Here is a 20,458-nt window from a genome sequence, read left to right as displayed (position 1 = left end):
TTTCTAATATGCATTTTTCTATGCATAGAATAAAAATAACACTTTTAGAATACACAAGCGGTGGGGATTACTCTTTTTGAATAATAAAAAGATAAATTTTATTTCACCAAAGGAGAGAGGAGAGATGAAAATATCTCATTATTTGTGAGTTTAAAACTCAACCACACATGTGAAATAGGCGCCTCCTTCATGAGGAAAATTTCCCCACACTGAGGTGTCAAAAATGCATTATTTCCTCTAAATATCTCTTCTTTTTTAACTAATAACATTGTCCTTAGTCAACTCTTCATCTTATGTGAGTATTTACTCATTTTTGGGGGGATTTTTTTTATTTCTTCAATTTATCTCCTCCCTACATTTGGATTAATCTAATTGGCCCCTCAGAACCTTAATCTAAAATTTTTAAAAAATCTGGACCCTTAGGCTAAGGCCTTTTGAACAGATTATAATTTATTTCTAATGCACCTCAGAACTTTAATCTAAAATTTTCAAAAAATCTAGACCCTTAGGCTAAGGCTTTTTGAACAGATTATAATTTATTTCTAATGCACCTTCTGAATTTCTTTTTGAACTTCTGTTTCGGGGGAATTTATTTTAATAAGAAGAGATATTTTTCCATCCAAAAAATATCTAAAAATTGAATAATCTCTCTCTAGAATATTTTCTCTCTCTAGGACAAAACAAGGTAAAATAGGATCTTTCTTTTATTTCAGAGAGGGGAATAATTATAAGATTAGAAAGGGAGGTTCTTACACCCTGCACACCTCAAAAGTCAGAGGGAGGAATCTTACAAGGTGTGGAGATATTCTGGGAAGAGGTGGAGAGAATCAAGCAAAAGAGGTGGAGTGAATCAGGGAGAGATTAGTGGGATTAGATGCTTGGATGTAGACCCTATAAATTGAGGCATTGGCCTAATGAGAATTTGTTGGTTTTTTATCATCCATGCCTACATTAAGCTATGAGTTAATTGCTCACTAATTATCATCTAATCTCTTTTCTAATGATATTTATTCTAGCATTTGATCCACCATAGCTCATCACATTGCTGCACATTTAACATTGTATCAAAGCCTAGCCTAGAATCCATCAATATTATGAGCCCATTATCTTGCTAATCACTTAGCTAATTAGGATTAGTAGATAATTAATATTTTTACCTCTTTTTCAATAAGCTTCTGTACCCCTAGCTAGTGGAGGGGCTTGATCTCTCTCCAGGCTTAACAATAGCCTCCAAGATTTTAGCCACACATACCCACAAGCCTCATGCTCCAGCCCATTCAAGCAATTCGTCAAACCGCCTACTAGAGCTACCAATTTTTGCTAAAACGCTGGCGCCTTTTTTTTAAGGAGAATTGGAGATCTTGTCTACACCAGATGGAATGGCTCTAATTCCTCTTGGCCCTAGGGGTTTTTAAGGGTGCTCTACAAGTTGGTGAAGACAGTTTTTGATTTGATCAAGTCTACAGTGAGATCTAAGCTCTTCATCAAATCTGCAGAGGTGACTTTGGTAAAACAGAGATTAAGCATTTAATGTTTGGTCAAATCTTGTGTTTCTTTCTTGGCTTATTCCTCTACTAGAATAATTGTTACTATTGATGGCCTTGAAAGGATTTGAGCTCATTTGAACTCTAAGGCCTCAGATCTAGACTCCCCGCATACTCTGTTTTTTGCACACAAAATAGAGGATTAATTTGCTAATCAATGATTAATCAGTACTAATCACTATATTTTGGTGCAACAACTGAGGATTCAAATTAACCATTGGGTATCTGATACAGATCCCTATAACTTCAGATTGTGATTCTGAGATGGTTTGATACTCCAACCATTCCGTACAGATTTGTTACCCTTGGTTTAATGTACTTTCAGGTGAATTTAATGTAATTTCAGGTGAATTTAATGTAATTTCGGGTGAATTTATGCTGATAAATCTATTGTAATCATCACATAAAAACCATATTGAGTTGTAAAAGGGTAGACACTACCCTTGAATCTTGAAATTAGATCAAGAGGTAAGACCCCCTTCACATCATCATGAGTACAGCACAAGAGATAGCCAAATTTATTGGGGAGCAGTTTTACACATGGCAGACAAAAACCATGTATTTGCTCATGAGGAAAAATCTGTGGGGGCTAGTTGAGGGAAGAGATGAATGCCCAGAGGTCAGAGGGGAAAATGAGTGGAAGAGCACGAATGAGAAAGCATTAGGACTAGTTGAGGGAAGGGATGAATGCCAAGAGGTCAGAGAGGAAAATGAGTGGAAGAGCAGGAATGAGAAAGCATTAGGACTTATCGCACTCAGTTTAAATGATGAAATCATTTATCACGTCAGAGGGATACAATGGGAAAAAGATGCATGGGATGAACTCAATAAATTATTTGGCACTCAAGCAAAAAATTCAAAGATAAATCTGTTAATGCTGTTGTACAAACTAGATATAAAGGAAAGTGAACCTGTAATCACACAGTTGAACAAATATAAAAGCATTAAGCAATAGCTAGCAGCTTTTGGCAAAAAGGTAGAAGATGATGAGGCACTAGCAGTGCTTCTGAAGAGTGTGGACAAAGGTGAATATGAAAACATTGTAGCAACATTAAAGAATGTACCTGAATTGAAGCTGCACGAGATAGAAGGAGCTCTACTAGAGCAAGAGGCCAGAGTCAAAGAGAAGAAATGGCTCGATTCAACAGCTGGAGAAGAAAAAGCATTTTTCACCCAAAGAGGATTCTCTTGAGGATGAGGACGAGGAAGAGGCAGAGTAGGAGGATGGACCTTCACTTGCCACAACTGTGTCGAAAGCCAAGACACATGGTAAGAGACTGCAAACCTAGTGGAGAAGGAACGACATCGGCAAAATTCATGGAGGCTCCTAAGGAAGTGGAGTCAGATCATCTTTTGTGTGTGTGTGAGAGAGAGAGAAACCCCACAACCCAATGTTGCCTGCCCCAACAAAGTAAAACCACCTCTGAGCCACCAATGATGTAGGCCATGTGGTAGATGTATGTGTGAGCACTTTAGTCAAGGTCGTGGGCACTTGTAGTAGCCTTGGACACATAGAGAGAGAGAGTGTCAATGGACTATGAGTTTAGGGACTTGAGGCACTGGTCGACAAACTATCAGGTAAGAGGGAAACTTGGTATAGGGTCCAGGTGTGCTAGGAGTATTCACTTGGGGGGAGGTGTTGAAATATACAAGTGAATAGGGTGTGTGGGGGAGTAGCCTTGGACACATAGAGAGAGAGAGTGTCGGCGGACTATGAGTTTAGGGACTTGAGGCACTGGTCGGCGGACTATCAGGTAAGAGGGAAACTTGGTATAGGGTCCAGGTGTGCTAGGAGTATTCACTTGGGGGGAGGTGTTGAAATATACAAGTGAATAGGGTGTGTGGGGGAACAAGCTCTTAGAGCAAGAGGGTGTAAAAGAGAATTTGTAAATGTGAGAGAAGCTATGAAAAGGTGAGAAGTATCTACTGGGAGAGAATAAAGGGTAGCACGAGGAGATTTAGGAGGTGTGGAGATATTCTGGGGAGGAAGAGGTGGAGAGAATCAAGCAAAAGAGGTGGAGTGAATCAAGGAGAGATTAGTGGGATTTGATGCTTGGGATGTAAACCCTATAAATTGAGGCATTGGCCTAATGAGAATTTGCTAGTTTTTTATTATCCATGCCTACATTAAGCTATCAGTTAATTGCTCACTAATCACGTCTACATTATCGCATAATCTCTTTCCTAATGATGTTGATTCTAGCATTTGATCCACCATAGCTCATCACATTGCTGCAAATTTAACATGGTATCAGAGCCTAGCCTAGAATCCATCAATCTTATGAGCCCATTATCTTGCTAATCACTTAGCTAATTAAGATTAGTAGATAATTAAGATTTTTACCTCGTTTTATACAAGCTTATGTACCCCCAGCTAGTGGAGGGGCTTGATCTCCCTCCAGGCTTAACAATAGCCTCCAGGATTTTAGCCACACATAGCCACAAGTATCATGCTCCAGCCCATTCAAGCAATTCGTCAAACCGCCTACTGGAGCCACCAATTTTTGCTAAAATGCTGGCGCCTTTTTTTTGACAAGAATTGGAGATCGTGTCTACACCAGATGGAATGGCTCTAGTTCCTCTTGGCCCTAGGGGTTTTCAAGGGTGCTCTACAAGCTGGTGAAGACAGTTTTTGATTTGATCAAATCTACAATGAGATCTAAGCTCTTCATCAAATCAGGTGACTTTGGTAAAACAGAGATTAAGCATTCAATGTTTGGTCAAATCTTGTGTTTCTTGGCTTAATCCTCTACTAGATTAATTGCTATGGATGGCCTTGAAAGAATTTGAGCTCATTGAACTCTAAGGCCTCAGATCTGGACTCCCCGCATACTATGTTTTCTACACACAAAACAGAGGATTAATTTGCTAATCAATGATTAATCAACACTAATCATTTTATTTTGGTGCAATTGAGGGTTTAAATTAACTGCCGTTGGGTATCTGATACAGATCCCTATAACTTCAAATTGCAATTCGGAGATGGTTTGATACTCCAACCATTCCGTACAGATTTGTTACCCTTGGTTTAATGTAATTTTTGGTGAATTTATGCTGATAAATTTGTTGATAAATCTGTTGTAATCATCACTTGTAATCATCACCTAAACACTATATTGAGTTGTAAAAGGGTAGACAATACCCTTGAATCTTGAAATTGGATCAAGAGGAGGTAAGACCCCCTTCACATCATCATGAGTACAACACAAGAGATAGCCAAATTTATTGGGGAGCAGTTTTACACATGGCAGACAAAAACCATGTATTTGCTCATGAGGAAAATCTGTGGGGGCTAGTTGAGGGAAGAGATGAATGCCTAGAGGTGAGAGGGAAAAATGAGTGGAAGATCAGGAATGAGAAAGCATTAGGACTTATCGCACTCAGTTTAAATGATGAAATCATTCATCACGTCACAGGGATACAATGGGCAAAAGATGCATGGGATGAACTCAATAGATTATTTGGCACTCAAGCAAAAAATTCAAAGATAAATCTGTTAATGCAATTTTACAAACTAGATATGAAGGAAAGTGAACCTTTAATCACACACTTAAACAAATATAAAAGCATTAAGCAACACTAGGAGCTATTGGCAAAAAGGTAGAAGATGATGAGGCACTAACAGTGCTTCTGAAGAGTGTGGACAAAGGTAAATATGAAAACATTGTAGCAACATTAAAGAATGTACCTGAATTGAAGCTGCACTAGATAGAAGGAGCTCTACTAGAGCAAGAGACTAGAGTCAAAGAGAAGAAATGGCTGGATTCAATAGCTGGAAAGAAAAAGCATTCTTCACCCAAAGAGGATTCTCTGGAGGATGAGGACGAGGAAGAGGCAGAGTAGGAGGAAGGACCTTCACTTGCCACAACTGTGGAAAGCCAAGACACATGGTAAGAGACTGCTACAGCAAACCCAGTGGAGAAGGAACGACATCGGCAAACTTCATGGAGGCTCCTAAGGAAGTGGAGTCAGATCATCTTTTGTGTGTGTGTGAGAGAGAGAGAAAATCCACAACCCAATGTAACCTGCCCCGACAGAGTAAAACCACCTCTGAGCCACCGATGATGTAGGCCATGTGGTAGATGTATGTGTGAGCACTTTAGTCAAGGTCGTGGGCACTTGTAGTAGCCTTGGACACATAGAGAGAGAGAGTGTCGGCGGACTATGAGTTTAGGGACTTGAGGCACTGGTCGCGGCCTATCAAGTAAGAGGGAAACTTGGTATAGGGTCCAGGTGTGCTGGGAGTATTCACTTGAGGGGAGGTGTTGAAATATACAAGTGAATAGGGTGTGTGCAGGAACAAGCCCTTATCAAGAGGGTGTAAAAGAGAATCTGTAAATGTGAGAGAAGTCATGAAAAGGTGAGAAGTATCTATCGGGAGAGAATAAAGGGTAGCATGAGGAGATTTAGGAGGTGTGGAGATATTCTGGAAAGAGGTGGAGAGAATCAAGCAAAAGAGGTGGAGTGAATCAAGGAGAGATTAGTGGGATTTGATGCTTGGATGATGTAAACCCTATAAATTGAGGCATTGGCCTAATGAGAATTTGTTGGTTTTTGATTATCCATGCCTACATTAAGCTATCAGTTAATTGCTCACTAATCACATCTTAATTATCCATGCTTACATTAAGCTATCAGTTAATTGCTCACTTATCACATCTTAATTATCCATGCTTACATTAAGCTATCAGTTAATTGCTCACTAATCACATCTTAATTATCCATGCCTACATTAAGCTATCAGTTAATTGCTCACTAATCACATCTTAATTATCCATGCCTACATTAAGCTATCAGTTAATTGCTCACTAATCACATCTTAATTATCCTCAAATCTCTTTTTCAAAGATGTTGATTCTAGCATTTGATCCACCATAGCTCATCACATTGCTGCAAATTTAACATGGTATCAGAGCCTAGCCTAGAATCCATCAATCTTATGAGCCCATTATCTTGCTAATCACTTAGCTAATTAGGATTAGTATAGATAATTAAGATTTTTACCTCTTTTTCAACAATCTTATGTACCCCCAGCTAGTGGAGGGGCTTGATCTCCCTCCAGGATTAACAATAGCCTCCAAGATTTTAGCCAAACATAGCCACAAGCCTCATGCTTCAGCCCATTCAAGCAATTCATCAAACCGCCTACTGGAGCTGCCAATTTTTGTTAAAAGACTGGCGCCTTTTTTTAAAGGAGAATTGGAGATCTTGTCTACACCCGATGGAATGTCTCTATTTCTTCTTGGCCCTAGGGGCTTTCAAGGGTGCTCTACAAGCTGGTGAAGACAGTTTTTGATTTGATCAAGTATACAGTGAGATCTAAGCTGGTGAAGACAGTTTTTGATTTGATCAAGTCTACAGTGAGATCTAAGCTCTTCATCAAATCTGCAGGTGACTTTGGTACATAGATTTTTGGCCAAAATCTGAAGGGTCCCATCAATTAGATGATATGAATGTTGAACAATTGCACACACAAAGATTCTTAGGTATTGAAGAACATAATAATCATTATTGTGGGCCTACACGGGATAAACCAAACGGGATAAACCAAGGGAGGCATTTAACCCTATGCTACATGTTCAGCAAGGACACTTTGTCATGCTACACCCAGATGACACAAACATCTATCCAGTTTGGCTTGCTATGGCTGAATCGGATATTGATGATGAGCCTACATCACCAAATTACAAGAAACTCTTGATTCAATATTGGGGACCTTGTGCAAGGAAGAAAGGTTTGACAGATACTCAAGCTTATGCTGATTGTTGGAAGGGATATTGGCAAATTAATGAGGCAGAACAACAAGTATGGGAAAATGCTAATGCAATTCTTTGGTCTCGTGTGGAGACCAAGGAATCCACCACCATACAAAAGAATCAAGATACCAGAAAAGGAAGCCCATAAAGCAAAAGCATGCTTAGGCTTGGCTTGTGAGGATGAAGCTCATTTTGATGGTTCCTTCAATAAGGAGTAGCATTTGTAGATGCAATATTGACAATGTGGATTTTTAGGTTATAACTCTAATATCCAAAAGAGATGTACTTTGGTACTATCTTCTTTTTTTTTATTTTCACTTATTGAATGAAATTTTCCTTTGTGCCTCCTACATTTTTTTGATATAATAATGTTTCTATCTTATTTGTTCAATTGTTTCATAAATTTTGTGCAGTGTACAACTCAATTGATGCAGATCCTTGCAAAGAAACAAATACCACTTTCTTATTAATGGTGTTTATCAACACCACCTTCCTACATGATTATCAAACTCCTTTCAAATATGTTTATGCACAAATACTAATACCACTTTTTTGGTTCGAACGGTGATTATCAACACTTAGACCTTCCTCCGTTCTATATTAAGAAATTCCACAATAACTTTTCCCACATTAAGTGGGAAATTCCCATAATACATGAAACCTCTCAATTTCAAAATTCCCATAATGCGGGATTTTTCCCATAATACCTAATACGGTCTTATTAACCTTGTCCTTAGTCAACTCTTCATCTTATGTGAGTATTTACTCATTTTTGGGGGATTTTCTTTTTATTTTTCTATTTATCTCCTCCCTACATTTGGATGAATCTTATTGGTCCTTAATTTAAATTTTCAACAAAATCTTGACCCCTAGGATAAGGCCTCTTAAACAGAGATTATACTTGATTTCTAATGCACCTTTTGAAAATCTTTTTGAACTTCTATTTCGGGGAAACTTATTTTAATAAGAAGAGATATTTTTTCATCCAAAAAATTTAAAAACTAAATTACCACTCTCTAGAAGATTTTCTCTCTCTAGGCCAAAACTGGTAGAAACAAGATCTTTTATATTTCTGAAGAGGGATTTGATTACAGGGGAAGATGCTGGACATCTTGAGAGGCTGGGGAGGAATCTTACAGAAGCAAGATGGCTCTCGCTAGGTTAAAGATTGTGAAAACGGCTAGGGTCGCTTGGAGGAACCACTGCAAGACTAACCGTCTCGACCGGAATACCCAAACCTGGTGGTGGACCGATCTTAAAGCTTACCTCATAAAGAGGTTTTGTCCTTCGGGCTTCCTTGAAACTAAAATGAATGAGTTTTTGGAACTAAAGCAGGATAGCCGGACAATTGAAGAGTACCATCAGGCTTTTGCCCTTCTCCTTAAATATTCCCCGCCGCAATTGGATGAAGAGTAGCTGATGGATTTTATGCATAAAATAGATGCATACATAATTTTTTTTATATCAAAATGAGAGTTCTCTTTAATCATTTTTTAAATCCCATGAATATTGGTAAATGAGTTAAGTAAATACTCTGTGAAAGAAAATTCTACTGTTTCATATTCTCTAGGATGGTAATGAGAAAATTCAGAAGATCTATCGAAGTCGAAATTTTAGATAAATGATTAATTTCTTCCTCATAGGAATACGTGTTTAGTTTTGAATTCAGTTAAGCAAAATACTCAATGAATGAAATTCAGTAAAGTAGTAATTGAAATATTACCCTTCGAGAAAGATAGTTCAAGGAGAACCTTTCCAGACTCGAACCCTGAATCAGACTATGACCACGACTTAATCTCCTTCGTCAGTTTCAAGAAAAGATGATGTGACCAGTTTAGGAAAATTCAATCAAATCACCCACCGAATCTGAAATTAAATTGAGACCTTTGATTTTGATTTGAGGATCAAGAATTTAGAATTCGAGGAATTCTGCTTGGGAATCCAGACCTGTGATCTAGAAGTCTTGGGTACAGAATAAAGATATACCCATTGTATTCAAAATAAAATCAAAACTGAAAACTTGCATAGAAACCCTGTTTTCTCAAAGGACTGTCTTACGCCAGAATGCTGGAGAGAGCATTTGGTATATGTGTTTTTCTAAGGGCAGTTCGGTTTGCAACAACTGGCGGGGAGTGTTCAAAGGATGGTTCACGTGGAAAAAAACTGCCCAGGTCTTGACCAACCTCGGTATGGTAAAAAATGGTCTGCTTCTGGTACGATGGGCAAGGGCCGACGAAGCGGTCCCTGAGTGAAGTGCCAGGACACCTAAGGAGGATCCTGGAGGGTTCTGACGAGGCGATGCACGGGCTCACGGTGCCTAGGACACCCATGCGTATGTCGTGGAATATATATATATGTATGATGACAAGAAAATTATTGTAATCTATAACTGGATCTCGTTGCTGACCTGCTGGTCTACAGCAAACCTAGTGGAGAAAGAATGACATCGACAAACTTCATGGAGGCTCCTAAGGAAGTGGAGTCAGATCAAAGTTTTGTGTGTGTGTGTGAGAGAGAGAGAAACCCCACAACCCAATGTAACCTACCCCGACAGGGTAAAACCAACTCTGAGCCACCGATGATGTAGGCCATGTGGTAGATGTATGTGTGAGCACTTTAGTCAATGTGGTGGGCACTTGTAGTAGCCTTGGACACATAGAGAGAGAGAGTGTCAAAGACTATAAGTTTAGGGACTTAAGACACAGGTCGCGGCCTATCAAGTAAGAGGGAAACTTGGTATAGGGTCCAGGTGTGCTAGGAGTATTCACTTGAGGGGAGGTGTTGAAATATACAAGTGAAAATAGGGTGTGTGCGGGAACAAGCCCTTAGCAAGAGGCTGTAAAAGAAAATCTGTAAATGTGAGAGAAGCTGTGAAAAGGTGAGAAGTATCTATTGGGAGAGAATAAAGGGTAGCATGAGGAGATTTAGGAGGTGTGGAGATATTCTAGGAAGAGGTGGAGAGAATCAAGCAAAAGAGGTGGAGTGAATCAGGGAGAGATTAGTGGGATTAGATGCTTGGATGTAAACCCTATAAATTGAGGCATTGGCCTAATGAGAATTTGTTGGTTTTTGATTATCCATGCCTACATTAAGCTATCAGTTAATTGCTCACTTATCATGTCTTAATTATCGTCTAATCTCTTTTCTAATGATATTGATTCTAGCATTTGATCCACTATAGCTCATCACATTGCTGCAAATTTAACATGGTATCAGAGCCTAGCCTAGAATCCATCAATCTTATGAGTCCATTATCTTGCTAATCACTTAGCTAATTAGGATTAATAGATAATTAAGATTTTTACCTCTTTTTCAACCTCTTTTTCAACAAGCTTTTGTACCCCCAGCTAGTGGAGGGGCTTGAGGCTTAACAATAGCCTTCAAGATTTTAGCCACACATAGTCACAAGCCTCATGCTCGAGCCCATTCAAGCAATTCATCAAACCGCCTACTGGTGCTGCCAATTTTTGCTAAAACGCTTGCGCCTTTTTTTTAAAGGCAAATTGGAGATCTTGTCTACACCAGATGGAATGGCTCTAATTCCTGTTGGCCCTAGGGATTTTATAGGTGATCTACAAAAGCTGGTGAAGACAGTTTTTGATTCGATCAAGTCACAATGAGATCTAAGCTCTTCATCAAATCTGCAGGTGACTTTGGTAAAACAGAGATTAAGAATTCAATGTTTGGTCAAATCTTGTGTTTCTTGGCTTAATCCTCTACTAGACTAATTGCTATTGATGGCCTTGAAAGGATTTGAGCTCATTTGAACTCTAAGGCCTCAGATCTGGACTCCCCGCATACTTACATGGACATTTCTTTATTAGTGAAGATGGGTACGTTACAGTGTGCTAGGCGTATTCACTTGAGGGGAGGTGTTGAAATATACAAGTGATCAGGGTGTGTGTGGGAATAAGCCCTTAGCAAGAGGCTGTAAAAGAGAATCTGTAAATGTGAGAGGCGCTGTGAAAAGGTGAGAAGTATCTACTGGGAGAGAATAAAGGGTAGCATGAGGAGATTTAGGAGGTGTGGAGATATTCTAGGAAGAGGTGGAGAGAATCAAGCAAAAGAGGTGGAGTGAATCAGGGAGAGATTAGTGGGATTAGATGCTTGGATGTAAACCCTATAAATTGAGGCATTGGCCTAATGAGAACTTGCTGGTTTTTTATTATCCATGCCTACATTAAGCTATTAGTTAATTGCTCACTAATCATGTCTTAATTTTCATCTAATCTCTTTTCTAATGATGTTGAGTCTAGCATTTGATCCACCATAGCTCATCACATTGCTGCAAATTTAACAAGGTATCAGAGCCTAGCCTAGAATCCATCAATCTTATGAGCCCATTATCTTGCTAATCACTTAGCTAATTAGGATTAGTAGATAATTTAGATTTTTACCTCTTTTTCAACAAGCGTCTGTACCCCCAGCTAGTGGAGGGGCTTGATCTCCCTCCAGGCTTAACAATAGCCTTCAAGATTTTAGCCACACATAGCCACAAGCTCATGCTCCATCCCATTCAAGCAATTCATCAAACCGCCTACTAGAGTTGCCAATTTTTGATAAAACACTGGCGCCTTTTTTTTGAGGAGAATTGGAGATCTTGTCTACACCAAATGGAATGGCTCTAATTCCTCTTGGCCCTAGGGGTTTTCAAGGGTGCTCTACAAGCTAGTGAAGATAGTTTTTGATTTAATCAAGTCTAAAGTGAAATCTAAGCTCTTCATCAAATCTATAGGTGACTTTGGTAAAACAAAGATTAAGCATTCAATGTTTGGTCAAATCTTGTGTTTCTTGACTTAATCCTCTACTAGACTAATTGCTATTGATGGCCTTGAAAGGATTTGAGCTCATTTGAACTCTAAGGCCTCAGATCTGGACTCCGTGCATATTCTATTTTTTGCACACAAAATAGATGTTTACTTTGCTAATTAGTGATTAATCAACACTAATCACTATATTTTGGTGCAATTGAGGGTTCAAATTAACCATTGGGTATCTGATATAGATCCCTTTAACTTCAGATTGCAATTCGGAGATGGTTTGATACTCCAACCATTCGACACAGATTTATTACCCTTAGTTTAATGTAATTTTTGGTGGTGAATTTATGCAGAGATAAATCTGTTGTAATTACCACCTAAACACCAGATTGAGTTGTAAAAGGGTAGACACTGCCCTTGAATCTTGAAATTGGATCAAGAGGTAAGACACCCTTCACATCATCATGAGTACAACACAAGAGATAGCCAAATTTATTGGGGAGCAGCTTTACACATGGCAGACAAAAACCATGTATTTGCTCATGAGGAAAAATATGTGGGGGCTAGTTGAGGGAAGAGATGAATGCCCAGAGGTGAGAGGGGAAAATGAGTGGAAGAGTAGGAATGAGAAAGCATTAGGACTTATCGCACTCAGTTTAAATGATGAAATCATTCATCACGTCATAGGGATACAATGGGCAAAAGATGCATGGGATGAACTAAATAAATTATTTGTCACTCAAGCAAAAAATTCAAAGATAAATCTGTTAATGCAATTGTACAAACTAGATATGAAGGAAAGTGAACCTTTAATCACACACTTGAACAAATATAAAAGCATTAAGCAACAACTGGTAGCTATTGGCAAAAAGGTAGAAGATGATGAGGCACTAGCAGTGCTTCTGAAGAGTGTGGACAAAGGTGAATATGAAAACATTGTAGCAACATAAAAGAATGTACCTGAATTGAAGGTGCACAAGATAGAAGGAGCTCTACTAGAGCAAGAGACCAGAGTCAAAGAGAAGAAATGGCAGGACTCAATAGCTGGAGAAGAAAAAGCATTCTTCACCCGAGGAGGATTCTCTCGAGGACGAGGACGAGTAAGAGGCAGAGTAGGAGGAAGGACCTTCACTTGCCACAACTGTGGAAAGCCAAGACACATGGTGAGAGACTGCTATACAGCAAACCCAGTGGAGAAGGAACGACATCGGCCAACTTCATGGAGGCTCCTAAGGAAGTGGAGTCAGATCATCTTTTGTGTGTGACAGAGAGAGAAACCCCACAACCCAATGTAACCTGCCCCAACAGAGTAAAACCACCTCTCAGCCACCACCGATGATGTAGGCCATGTGGTAGATGTATGAAGTTCGTGGGACACTTGTAGTAGCCTTGGACACATAGAGAGAGAGATTGTCAAGGACTATGAGTTTAGGGACTTGAGGCACTGGTCGCAGCCTATCAAGTAAGAGGGAAACTTGGTATAGGGTCCAGGTGTGCTAGGAGTATTCACTTGAGGAGAGGTGTTGAAATATACAAGTGAATAGGGTGTGTGCGGGAATAAGCCCTTAGCAAGAGGCTGTAAAAAAGAATCTGTAAATGTGAGAGAAGCTATGAAAAGGTGAGAAGTATCTAATGGGAGAGAATAAAGGGTAGCATGAGGAGATTTAGGAGGTGTGGAGATATTCTGGGAAGATGTGGAGAGAATCAAGCAAAAGAGGTGGAGTGAGATTAGTGGGATTAGATGCTTGGATGTAAATCCTATAAATTGAGGCATTGGCCTAATGAGAATTTGTTAGCTTTTGATTATCCATGCCTACATTAAGCTATTAGTTAATTGCTCACTAATCATGTCTTAATTATTATCTAATCTCTTTTCTAATGATGTTGATTCTAGCATTTGATCCACCATAGCTCATCACATTGCTGCAAAATTAACATGGTATCAGAGCCTAGCCTAGAATCCATCAATCTTATGAGCCCATTTCTTGCTAATCACTTAGCTAATTAGGATTAGTAGATAATTTAGTTTTTTACCTCTTTTTCAACAAGCTTCTGTACCCCCAGCTAGTGGAGGGCCTTGATCTCCCTCCAGGCTTAACAATAGCCTCCAAAATTTTAGCCACACATAGCCACAAGCTCATGCTCCAACCCATTCAAGCAATTCGTCAGACCGCCTACTGGAGCTACCAATTTTTGATAAAACACTGGCGCCTTTTTTTTGAGGAGAATTGGAGATCTTGTCTACACCAAATGGAATGGCTCTAATTCCTCTTAGCCCTAGGGGTTTTCAAGGGTGCTCTACAAGCTAGTGAAGATAGTTTTTGATTTGATCAAGTCTACAGTGAGATCTAAGCTCTTCATCAAATCTATAGGTGACTTTAGTAAAACAGAGATTAAGCATTCAATGTTTGGTCAAATCTTGTATTTCTTGACTTAATCCTCTACTAGACTAATTGCTATTGATGGCCTTGAAAGGATTTGAGCTCATTTGCACTCTAAGGCCTCAGATCTGGACTCCCCGCATATTCTAATTTTTGCACATAAAATAGAGGATTAATTTGCTAGCCAGTGATTAATCAGCACTAATCACTATATTTTGGTACAATTGAGGGTTCAAATTAACCATTGGGTATCTTGATATAGATGCCTTTAACTTCAGATTGCGATTCGGAGATGGTTTGATACTCCAACCATTCGGCACAGATTTATTACCCTTGGTTTAATGTAATTTCTGGTGCAGATAAATCTGTTGTAATTACCACCTAAACACCAGATTGAGTTGTAAAAGGGTAGACACTGCCCTTGAATCTTGAAATTGGATCAAGAGGTAAGACAACCTTCACATCATCATGAGTACAACACAAGAGAGCCAAATTTATTGGGGAGCAGCTTTACAAATGGCAGACAAAAACCATGTATTTGCTCATGAGGAAAAATCTATGGGGGCTAGTTGAGGGAAGAGATGAATGCCCAGAGGTGAGAGGGAGAAATGAGTGGAAGAGCAGGAATGAGAAAGCATTAGGACTTATCGCACTCAGTTTAAATGATGAAATCATTCATCACGTCACAGGGATACAATGGGCAAAAGATGCATGGGATGAAAATAAATTATTTGGCACTCAAGCAAAAAATTCAAAGATAAATCTGTTAATGCAATTGTACAAACTAGATATGAAGGAAAGTGAACCTTTAATCACACACTTGAACAAATATAAAAGCATTCAGCAACAACTGGTAGCTATTGGCAAAAAGGTAGAAGATGATGAGGCACCAGCAGTGCTTCTGAAGAGTGTGGACAAAGGTGAATATGAAAACATTGTAGCAACATTAAAGAATGTACCTTAATTAAAGGTGCACAAGCTAGAAGGAGCTCTACTAGAGCAAGAGACCAGAGTCAAAGAGAAGAAATGGGAGGAGTCAATAGCTGGAGAAGAAAAAGCATTCTTCACCCAAGGAGGATTCTCTCGACGAGGACGAGGACGAGTAAGAGGCAGAGTAGGAGGAAGGACCTTCACTTGCCACAACTGTGCAAAGCCACGACACATGGTAAGAGACTGCTACAGCAAACCCAGTGGAGAAGGAACCACATCGGCAAACTTCATGGAGGCTCCTAAGGAAGTGGAGTCAGATCATCTTTTGTGTGTGTGACAGAGAGAGAGAAACCCCACAACCCAATGTAACCTGCCCCAACAGAGTAAAACCACTCTGAGCCACCGATGATGTAGGCCATGTGGTAGATGTATGAAGCTCGTGGGCACTTATAGTAGCCTTGGACACATAGAGAGAGAGAGAGATTGTCAAGGACTATGAGTTTAGGGACTTCAGGCACTGGTCGCAGCTTATCAAGTAAGAGGGAAACTTGGTATAGGGTCCAGGTGTGCTAGGCGTATTCACTTGAGGGGAGGTGTTGAAATATACAAGTGAATAGGGTGTGTGCAGGAATAAGCCCTTATCAGCAAGAGGCTGTAAAAGAGAATCTGTAAATGTGAGAGAAGCTGTGAAAAGGTGAGAAGTATCTACTGGGAGAGAATAAAGGGTAGCATGAGGAGATTTAGGAGGTGTGGAGATATTCTGGGAAGAGGTGGAGAGAATCAAGCAAAAGAGGTGGAGAGAATCAAGCAAAAGAGGTGGAGTGAATCAGGGAGAGATTAGTGGGATTAGATGCCTGGATGTAAACCCTATAAATTAAGGCATTGGCCTAATGAGAATTGAGGCATTGGCCTAATGAGAATTTGTTGGTTTTTGATTACCCATTCCTACATTAAGCTATTAGTTAATTGCTCACTAATCATGTCTTAATTATCATCTAATCTCTTTTCTAATGATATTGATTCTAGCATTTGATCCACCATAGCTCATCACATTGCTGCAAATTTAACATGGTATCAGAGCCTAGCCTAGAATCCATATCTCTTGTGTTGTACTCATGATGATGTGAAGGGTGTCTTACCCCTTGATCCAATTTCAAGATTCAAGGGCAGTGTCTACCCTTTTATAACTCAATCTGGTGTTTATGTGGTAATTACAACAGATTTATCTCTGCCATAAATTCACCAGAAATTACATTAAACCAAGGGTAATAAATCAGTGCCGAATGGTTGGAGTATCAAACCATCTCCGAATTGCAATCTGAAGTTAAAGGGATCTATATCAGATACCCAATGGTTAATTTGAACCCTCAATTGCACCAAAATATAGTGATTAGTGTTGATTAATCACTGGTTAGCAAATTAATCCTCTATTTTGTGTGCAAAAAATAGAATATGCGGGGAGTCGAGATCTGAGGCCTTAGAGTTCAAATGAGCTCAAATCCTTTCAAGGCCATCAATAGCAATTAGTCTAGTAGAGTATTAAGTCAAGAAACACAAGATTTGACCAAACATTGAATGCTTAATCTCTGTTTTACCAAAGTCACCTACAGATTTGATGAAGAGCTTAGATCTCACTGTAGACTTGATCAAATCAAAAACTATCTTCACCAGCTTGTAGAGCACACTTGAAAACCCCTAGGGCCAAGAGGAATTAGAGCCATTCCATTTGGTGTAGACAAGATCTTCAATTCTCCTAAAAAAAAAGGCGCCAGCGTTTTATCAAAAATTGGCAGCTGGCGGTTTGACGAATTTCTTGAATGGGCTGGAGCATGAGCTTGTGGCTATGTGTGGCTAAAATCTTGGAGGCTATTGTTAAGCCTGGAGGGAGATCAAGCCCCTCCACTCTGAAAACCCCTAGGGCCAAGAGGAATTAGAGCCATTCCATTTGGTGTAGACAAGATCTTCAATTCTCCTCAAAAAAAAGGCGCCAGCGTTTTATCAAAAATTGGCAGCTGGCGGTTTGACGAATTTCTTGAATGGGCTGGAGCATGAGCTTGTGGCTATGTGTGGCTAAAATCTTGGAGGCTATTGTTAAGCCTGGAGGGAGATCAAGCCCCTCCACTAGCTAGGGGTACAGAAGCTTGTTGAAAAAGAGGTAAAAATCTAAATTATCTACTAATCCTAATTAGCTAAGTGATTAGCAAGATAATGGGCTCATAAGATTGATGGATTCTAGGCTAGGTTCTGATACCATGTTAAATTTGCAGCAATGTGATGAGCTATGGTGGATCAAATGCTAGAATCAACATCATTAGAAAAGAGATTAGATGATAATTAACACATGATTAGTGAGTAATTAACTAATAGCTTAATGTAGGCATGGATAATCAAAAACCAACAAATTCTCATTAGGCCAATGCCTCAATTTATAGGGTTTACATCCAAGCATCTAATCCCACTAATCTTTTCCTGATTCACTCCACCTCTTTTGCTTGATTCTCTCCACCTCTTTTGCTTGATTCTCTCCACCTCTTCCCAGAATATCTCCACACCTCCTAAATCTCCTCATGCTACCCTTTATTCTCTCCCAGTAGATATTTCTCACCTTTTCACAGCTTCTCTCACATTTACAGATTCTCTTTTATAGCCTCTTGCTGCTAAGGGCTTATTCCTGCACACACCCTATTCACTTGTATATTTCAACACCTCCCCTCAAGTGAATACGCCTAGCACACCTGGACCCTATACCAAGTTTCCCTCTTACTTGATAGGCTGCGACCAGTGCCTCAAGTCCCTAAACTCATAGTCCTTGACAATCTCTCTCTCTCTATGTGTCCAAGGCTACTATAAGTGCCCACGACCTTCATACATCTACCACATGGCCTACATCATCGGTGGCTCAGAGTGGTTTTACTCTGTTGGGGCAGGTTACATTGGGTTGTGGGGTTTCTCTCTCTCTGTCACACACACAAAAGATGATCTGACTCCACTTCCTTAGGAGCCTCCATGAAGTTTGCCGATGTGGTTCCTTCTCCACTGGGTTTGCTGTAGCAGTCTCTTACCATGTGTCTTGGCTTTCCACAGTTGTGGCAAGTGAAGGTCCTTCCTCCTACTCTGCCTCTTACTCGTCCTCGTCCTCGAGAGAATCCTCCTCGGGTGAAGAATGCTTTTTCTTCTCCAGCTATTGAGTCCTGCCATTTCTTCTCTTTCACTCTAGTCTCTTGCTCTAGTAGAGCTCCTTCTATCTTGTGCACCTTTAATTAAGGTACATTCTTTAATGTTGCTATAATGTTTTCATATTCACCTTTGTCCACACTCTTCAGGTGCCTCATCATCTTCTACCTTTTTGCCAATAGCTACCAGTTGTTGCTGAATGCTTTTATATTTGTTCAAGTGTGTGATTAAAGGTTCACTTTCCTTCATATCTAGTTTGTACAATTGCATTAACAGATTTATCTTTGAATTTTTTTGCTTGAGTGCCAAATAATTTATTGAGTTCATCCCATGCATCTTTTGCCCATTGTATCCCTATGACGTGATGAACGATTTCATCATTTAAACTGAGTGCGATAAGTCCTAATGCTTTCTCATTCCTGCTCTTCCACTCATTTCCCCCTCTCACCTCTGGGCATTCATCTCTTCCCTCAACTAGCCCCCACAGATTTTTCCTCATGAGCAAATACATGGTTTTTGTCTGCCATGTGTAAAGCTGCTCCCCAATAAATTTGGCTATCTCTTGTGTTGTACTCATGATGATGTGAAGGGTGTCTTACCCCTTGATCCAATTTCAAGATTCAAGGGCAGTGTCTACCCTTTTATAACTCAATCTGGTGTTTATGTGGTAATTACAACAGATTTATCTCTGCCATAAATTCACCAGAAATTACATTAAACCAAGGGTAATAAATCAGTGCCGAATGGTTGGAGTATCAAACCATCTCCGAATTGCAATCTGAAGTTAAAGGGATCTATATCAGATACCCAATGGTTAATTTGAACCCTCAGTGATTAGTGTTGATTAATCACTGGTTAGCAAATTAATCCTCTATTTTGTGTGCAAAAAATAGAATATGCGGGGAGTCGAGATCTGAGGCCTTAGAGTTCAAATGAGCTCAAATCCTTTCAAGGCCATCAATAGCAATTAGTCTAGTAGAGTATTAAGTCAAGAAACACAAGATTTGACCAAACATTGAATGCTTAATCTCTGTTTTACCAAAGTCACCTACAGATTTGATGAAGAGCTTAGATCTCACTGTAGACTTGATCAAATCAAAAACTATCTTCACCAGCTTGTAGAGCACACTTGAAAACCCCTAGGGCCAAGAGGAATTAGAGCCATTCCATTTGGTGTAGACAAGATCTTCAATTATCCTCAAAAAAAAGGCGCCAGCGGTTTATCAAAAATTGGCAGCTGGCGGTTTGACGAATTTCTTGAATGGGCTGGAGCATGAGCTTGTGGCTAAAATCTTGGAGGCTATTGTTAAGCCTGGAGGGAGATCAAGCCCCTCCACTAGCTAGGGGTACAGAAGCTTGTTGAAAAAGAGGTAAAAATCTAAATTATCTACTAATCCTAATTAGCTAAGTGATTAGCAAGATAATGGGCTCATAAGATTGATGGATTCTAGGCTAGGTTCTGATACCATGTTAAATTTGCAGCAATGTGATGAGCTATGGTGGATCAAATGCTAGAATCAACATCATTAGAAAAGAGATTAGATGATAATTAACACATGATTAGTGAGTAATTAACTAATAGCTTAATGTAGGCATGGATAATCAAAAACCAACAAATTCTCATTAGGCCAATGCCTCAATTTATAGGGTTTACATCCAAGCATCTAATCCCACTAATCTTTTCCTGATTCACTCCACCTCTTTTGCTTGATTCTCTCCACCTCTTTTGCTTGATTCTCTCCACCTCTTCCCAGAATATCTCCACACCTCCTAAATCTCCTCATGCTACCCTTTATTCTCTCCCAGTAGATATTTCTCACCTTTTCACAGCTTCTCTCACATTTACAGATTCTCTTTTATAGCCTCTTGCTGCTAAGGGCTTATTCCTGCACACATCCTATTCACTTGTATAT

This window comes from Cibotium barometz, chromosome 27 (genome assembly GCF_041138505.1).
Source record: "Cibotium barometz isolate CiBa-2024 chromosome 27, ASM4113850v1, whole genome shotgun sequence".
NCBI lineage: Eukaryota > Viridiplantae > Streptophyta > Polypodiopsida > Cyatheales > Cibotiaceae > Cibotium > Cibotium barometz.
The sequence above is the reverse complement of the archived record's forward strand: the minus strand, read 5'-3'. Positions refer to the sequence as shown.